Here is a 7,364-nt window from a genome sequence, read left to right as displayed (position 1 = left end):
GTCTCAACACAACTAACTACATTGAATAAACATATCAAATTTTTTGTTTAATAAATGTGCTTTGCTATGTCACCCTACAAACGTTTTTCTAATTTTTGTTTTGTCACAATTCGTCTCATCTATTGTCGTATTTAGTCTTTATAAGAGAAAATATTTTAATGACTATTTTTTTCAATATAAGAAGACCATCTATATTTTTTTATCGTTTTCTTTTATACAAAAAAATATTTTCATTACTTATATTATTTTAATATACAGTACAATCATGTTTTGTCCTTAGGATTAATTTCGTCAACAATATTTAGATTAGTTTTTTTTTAAAGCTTTGGTTTAGTGGGACAAAACATTAAAAAAAATTGTATTCTTTTGTCTCCATCAAGCAAAAAGATTCGTTAAGGAATACATCTCGTCTGACATATTAAACACTGCGTGTGACAATCTACCCCCTCATCAATGTGTTCTTCGATCCCTCTCCATCTTAGCTTTTCATCATATATCACATACCTACATATAATAAATTATTCAATTAATTTTGTTTTGTTTTTAATCACTTAACGAACTAAAAGTTGACATTTTGAGCTATATATCTGGCCAGTCAACACAAAATCAACCTTGGATGAATTTTCTCAAAATTGAGGTTGAAATATATTCGGTTGGGCCGTATTCAATCGGTCCAGTCCAAACTTAGGACCGGTCCTGTTAATCCTTAGGACTGTCTGATAAACCAGTTTAATTTTTGATTATGTGTAATGCAGAAAAGTTATCACATGGTATAGAAATTACTAATGCAAAATTACATTTTTCTACGATGTCATCTGAAGGTAACAGATCTTTTTTAAGTTTGTAAGGAGAAAAACTTTGTTTATTTTGTCAAAAAAGATACAAATATAGAATTAATCATCATATTGCATTTTTAATTATGATAGAAATTAGTTTATCCTATATCAAATATTTATATTTTTTTCTAAGGCTACCTTATGGAGTAAAAGAGAGAATAAAAAAAGAAAATCTTGAGTTTTCCTTTCTAAAATTGTAAAAAAAGGTTGCGCGGTATACGCTGATCATCAAATTTTCCTTACTTTTTTTTTGTTCCATAATATAATTTTAGAAGCAAACAAATTTTTAACACTTTTTATTTTTAAATTTAAAACTACTCAATAAATCCTTTTAGTATATACGTTTATTGACGTAGTAAAGAGTTTTTTCCTTTTTTCATAACTCAATCGAGATATGCGACCTAAATATGAACACATAGGACAATGCAATTTTGCATAGGTTACTTTCATATCATATGCCAACTTTTCTGCATTAGCCGTAATCAAAATTCGAAAACAGTGGACAATTACACCGGTCTCCTGTCTGTCCTTAAGAACGGTACTTTATTGTCGGTCCTTGGATTTTAAATGAAATTGTCGATGGTTTATTAAAGCAAATAGGATATATATGTAATATCGATTAAGACCATTGCACATCTTTTGCAAAAAAATTCATTTTTTCTTTATAATGCAATATAAAACGAACATATTTTATTTTTACTTTGTTATATAATTCACTAGTAAGGTTTACGATGCGTTGCTAGAGTCAAGGAGACAATGGTTAATATTAATTCTTTTTAATGTTTAAACACCTTCAGTTCAGGCAATTACTATAATATATGTATTATTATGAATTAAAAAAAAATATCACATAGATTTCAAATAACATACGAACATATTTGGATGAAAAAATTTGTCTAGATAAGAAGTTTATTGTTGTCAAAAATAGAAAAATCAAAATTTGTAAATAAAATTGCAAAAAACTGTTTTATTACTAATTTAGCAAAAGAACAAACATAAAACTATTAATATTTTTTTCTTTCTTGCAAATACATATAAAAAAGTTATAGAGAATAATGTCATCGAAAAAATTACCCTCGATAACTGGTTAGAGTCTAAAATCTTATGTAAAAAAATCTCCGTTTTGAGGGATTTCTTCCAAAAAAATGAAAATTGAAATATAATGAAAAAATGTTCAGAAAATGACAGATCTTTCAGTTAAAAACTATATTTATTACTCAAATTTGTATGCAAACGCATTTATAGTCAAATTTCTACAAACTTTATGTTACCATTAATCCAATATTCCAAAGGAAATACATTTCTTTGCAACTGAAAATATAAAAAAAAAGAACAATTTTTACTGATTTCTTATTTGGCACATTACAGCTTTTGACTTTTAATAAATTTAGAACAATTCTTTATTCATTTTTTTTTAGACGGCAATCACTTTTTATTTATAACTCAACCCCCTATCTAGTTTCCTTGAGCTCCAAAAAACAACTTTTGCCCCATTGTATGACCCCCCCCCCTTAAAAAAAATTGGTACTCTAAGCGTATAATAATATATATTTACTTTGACGAATTATCATCAATTTCTATCAGCAAATTATTCTTATTCACCATTTGGGTGCGCCAGAATTGATCATTACAATTACAAGTGATAAATTTATATATTGTAATTTGAAAGGGTCATGTTCCAGCCCAACATAAGTATCTTAAATCACATAAAGGTTTTAAACTATAGATACAACTCTTGGGAATTATAACTTATCATATAAATTTGAATACAAGGCCTATAGTTGATGTTAAATATGTCAATAAAATATTGGTATGTATGAAAAAAACAACAACATAAATTAGGTTTTTCTACTTTTTTAATTTTTACAAAAGATTGTTTTAATGTTGACACACCACGTATTTCTAAGTGTAGAAAATTGTTTTTCATATTTATACAAACTTCAGAGTGGAGAATATTTGAATAATAAACGTCGATTAATTATTCTCAATGGGATCGAACATTTTATTTGCTTTTGTCTTGGCAATTCCAGACTAGGTAATTTTCCTAAGCCACAAAATTTGGTTTGCATAATTTGTGAAGAACAACATTCTTAAAATTGCTTAATTTTTAGGAATGTAGAGTTTATGACAGCCCACGCCGCTGATCCCTTCTAGTCATGTGATTGAGCATGAAAGAATTTACATGAAGTTATACTATCAAATAATTTTTATTATTTTATGGACTTATAAAAACTTTAAAGAATTGTTATTGGCGTATACACTTATAGTTGTTAAAAATATGATCTTAGACGAGTGCAAACCTTACTGTAGTTACAACCTAAAAAGGGTTTTTAATTTTCCAAAGCTATTATGATTATACTTAAGCTCTTGAGAAAGGAAATTTTAAGTATAAAGAAGTTTAGCTCATGAATAATGGAGAGTAACAAGAAAGATTGGACGGGATTATACGAATAAGTCCTTGTTGGCCTCTCAGTGGAATGGAAGATCGTTATCCGAGTATTTTTGCCTATATTCTTGTTAGATACGAGTGCAATTTGTGTTTATTTCTTTCATCTCATACCTGCTGACAGCTGATTTAATGAAACGTCATGACATCTAAGCTGTTCTCCACTCAAACTGCCTTCAAGTTGTAAGGGTAACTACGTTTACTCTTAGTAGTCCTTGTATTTAACATATGAACTTGTCATAATTTTTTCAACTATAGATACAGGGTGTACACTGTACATGCTATCTATGCGCCATTTTGGCAAGCTCTCTTGTGAAAATGCAGGCATTTAAGAAGTTGAATTTTTTTCGTGAGACAACATGCTCAAATCTGCAATAGTTGGGGAAAATTTGTTGTCTTAAATATTTGGAAAAGGAACAGAGTCTTCCTTGGAATCCGCGCCGGGAACGACAACATAACCATTATTGGAACTCTGGGACTCGGCGAGACGTTTGTTTGCAATGTTAAGCGAGAATTTAAAACCTCAAAAGGGGATCTCCAGACAACAAAAATCCGGGATGAGGTCAAATGTCTACAAGACAGTATTGACGACTTTATCTCGCCAGACTTTTACCCTCCAAACTTGCCGGATCTGACCCCAATATATTTTTTGTGTGGTGCGCAATCAAGTGGCGAAGATCTGCTCACGCTTTCTGCTTCGTATAGAGATTGTAATTGAGCCTGGAGGTGATTTTATAAAATAAAATAAATTGGAATCCATTAAGCCTTCAGAGTCCAGTTCTAATTTTTAAATATGATAACTGGTTGGAGAGAAAATTGAATTTATATAAAAAATAATAATTTTCGCGGCATAGATAGTTTGTGCACCCTGTGCGTATTTAGAATTTGAAGGATAATAATTTGGATGTTCCGTATACCGGTACTATTGTCGTATCGGGGTACTGACGCAATTAAAACAGCCTATACTAATTTGATATTGGAACCCTAGAAAAAGAATTGGTCCACTGATGACGTATCCTCCCAAATTTCAGGATTTAAAAAAAAAAAAAATATGAAATTTTTAAGTATACAAAGTATTGAAAAGTACCTCAATGTTGATACTTATTTTTGTACCGGAACGGGTATAACGCTGTTAGTATCGTATGTAGTACAGTACATAACTATCCACTAATGTTTAGGGTTGCAAGCATTTCATACCATGTGAGTTTTGTTGTCATTGGCACTGTTAAGTATTTTCACCAACTATTTTCACAATTCTTGAAGAGAGAAAATTCAAGTATAAAGTGTAATCAGTGAAGTTTTAAACCAAGTTTGAGACGAGGACACACGTGATCAAAAGGCAAAAAATGTCTTGGTGCACATAAACTTTTTTTTTCAGGTAGAGGCACCCTTAAATTACTATTTGGAGTCAAAATTTTGAGTTGTCTCTTAGATTCTAGACAAGCCTACTTCTAGGTTTGAAAAGCAAGAATTAAACTATGGAGCATAAAGAAGAAAATATTGTCGACTGATTTGTACATTTGGCATTAAATGAGATCCCTAAACTTCATTTCCGGAGATCTCAAGCTGAGGTATGACTCAACTGTTTGGCATTTCGTCGTAAGAACGAGCTGCTCCGAATCGAAAAAATATAAATATACCTTTTGATCTTTTGTGATTTTCTTTGAAAAACATTTCTTATTGGGAACTTTTTAATCAAGAAGATATTTAAGATTTGATATTTCGTTAAATGGGAAATCTAAGTAAGTTAGTTCTTCTTCAATTTTTTGGGAACTTTGACTCAGTTCTATTTTGCTGCTTCCTCGGATGTAACAAGAGCAATTTTTATTTATTTATTAATTTACAATTGAAATATCATCCATAATTTTTAAAGATATTTAAATTATGTCATTTAAAAATAAAGTTCTGTAACTTCTTTTTAAAAAAACAACAATTGATAATAGAAAGCTTACAATAATCGAATCTTCAACGACTCCAAAATAACTTATTTCACTCTTATCTACCCAGTATGATGTACACAAGTACGGAATTTCTTTGAATTTTACTAAATTAATTATCTTAAGAGTGATTTTTTTAAATTTTATTAAATTAATTATCTTCAGAGTGAAGATCCAAAGCTATAAGTAGTATTTAATTATAATTTTATACGCCTTATTTTTAACTATGAGTTTTAATTAGGCAACCAAGAGACAGCTGAAACAAAATAAACATTTTCTTTGTTATCCCACGCCTCTATGTGTAAAAATTATAGACCAACCGCAAAAAAACAAAAACAAAAAAAAACCCTTGTGCAATTTCCTCCTCTTCCAACTCTGACCTGAAACTCCTAGTTTTGGGGTTTGGGGTGTCTTGGAGAAGAATGTCTGCCTCACCTTTCATCCAAATTTGTATTCACTCCGAGCAGCCATTATGATAGATGTGATTAAAATGTGATTTTCAGTTTCTTTTTTTCATTTACTAAAAATGCTAACGATTTATAATGATCAGAGAATGTTTTTTTTTCGAGAGCACTAGGGGAAACCTGGCGCAAGACTTATGGTATTAATGAATAAAGATCCTTGTTAATATCACCTGCCTATTAGATGACTTTTTTTTTTTTTTTTGGGGGGAGGATAAAATGAATTACTGCCTTAAAGAGAATAATCTTCTACATTTTAAATAGTATTAATGCAGGGAAAATATTATGACTATATGCAAATAGATATATATTAATTTTATTATACACTTTTTACACAATTTACAGTAAAGATAGGCGAGAATTCTTCTATCTGAAAGAGTTGTTATCACCACGACAACCTATGGAATAATGAACAAAAACATATCTTTTGCCTTTTACGTTACATACATTTTTAGAGTCATCTTACAATTTTTCTTTTGTGACTGTTGATTTTTCTATAACTTTTGTACACTCTCTCACAAATTCATAATTGAAACTTTATTTAAGAAAGGATTTGGTGATTTAATCGTCAGGATGTCTATAGCTCTACTAACCAAATCACAAACCATAGTTGAGTAAGGAAAAAAAGCCGCTATATTTGATAAAAGAAGAGGTGTGCAACAAGGGAACTCTTCCTCTGCTGTACCTTTAATTATGTATATCGAACCTTTAATCCAGAAGATTCGCATGGATGGTAACATAATTGATTTTTCTCCCCTTTCGTCCGGCCCAAAGTGCCTTTGCTATGAAGATGACTTTGGTGTACCCACTATAAACAATAAAGTCCTTTAAGATAACTTTAAGTCTGTTCGATGTGTTTTCCATTGTTTCTGAACTAAACATAAACCCCGAGAAAACTAAAATGCTCAGCCAATATCATGGAATCATTAAAAAAGCATGGCCAACCTTTAACACGATATAAATCATGAAGTTTTTAGGGGCTTTGATTGGGACCAAGTGTGTTGAAAGTTTTTTTAGAAGAAATCACCAGAAAGATTGGGCGGCTTGTGGCATTTTTTCAGCCGTCAATCTTAACACCTGGTAGAAAGTTCAGACTTGGAACACGTATATAAATTCCAATGTGATTCACCTTTACGAGTAACTCCTTATGATGAAGAAATTGCCACACAGATTCTCATACTAGAGATGATGTTTTTAAAATTAATTAAGAAAAAAGTATATCGGTGAAGAAAATTCACAATCCCTAAAATTTGGCGCACTTTTCGTCATGTCTTTTTAATATTTTATGGAAATCGCTGAAGTCCTACTGGAAAGGGCAACTTTGGACGGCGGAACATTTCTGGGGTGCTCATCACTGAATGTTTTTAGAATACAAGGGTCAGCATACAATGGTCTTAGAAAGGTTATAGAAAAGCTTACAAATTTTTTGGAAAGGATGAAAGACTTTCAAAGGGGGTCGTGGATATCTTTTATACTGTTGAGAAGTCCCCTAGGTGGGAAATTCCTACCAGAGGTTCTCTCAGTGATATGAATATCTGAACAAGTGGAGTCGATTATGTAGGCAAAACAGACAATTAAGGTGGCCCAATAAATAAAATGGCCTTCGAAAAATAAAAAGTTTGCTTTTAGGAGTTATGTACCAGGTCCAAGACCTGCATTGCCAGTACGTCTTTGATTGATTTCT

The sequence above is a fragment of the Lepeophtheirus salmonis genome, chromosome 2 (assembly GCF_016086655.4).
Source record: "Lepeophtheirus salmonis chromosome 2, UVic_Lsal_1.4, whole genome shotgun sequence".
Classification (NCBI taxonomy): Eukaryota; Metazoa; Arthropoda; class Copepoda; order Siphonostomatoida; family Caligidae; genus Lepeophtheirus; species Lepeophtheirus salmonis.
This window is presented reverse-complemented; position numbering follows the sequence as displayed.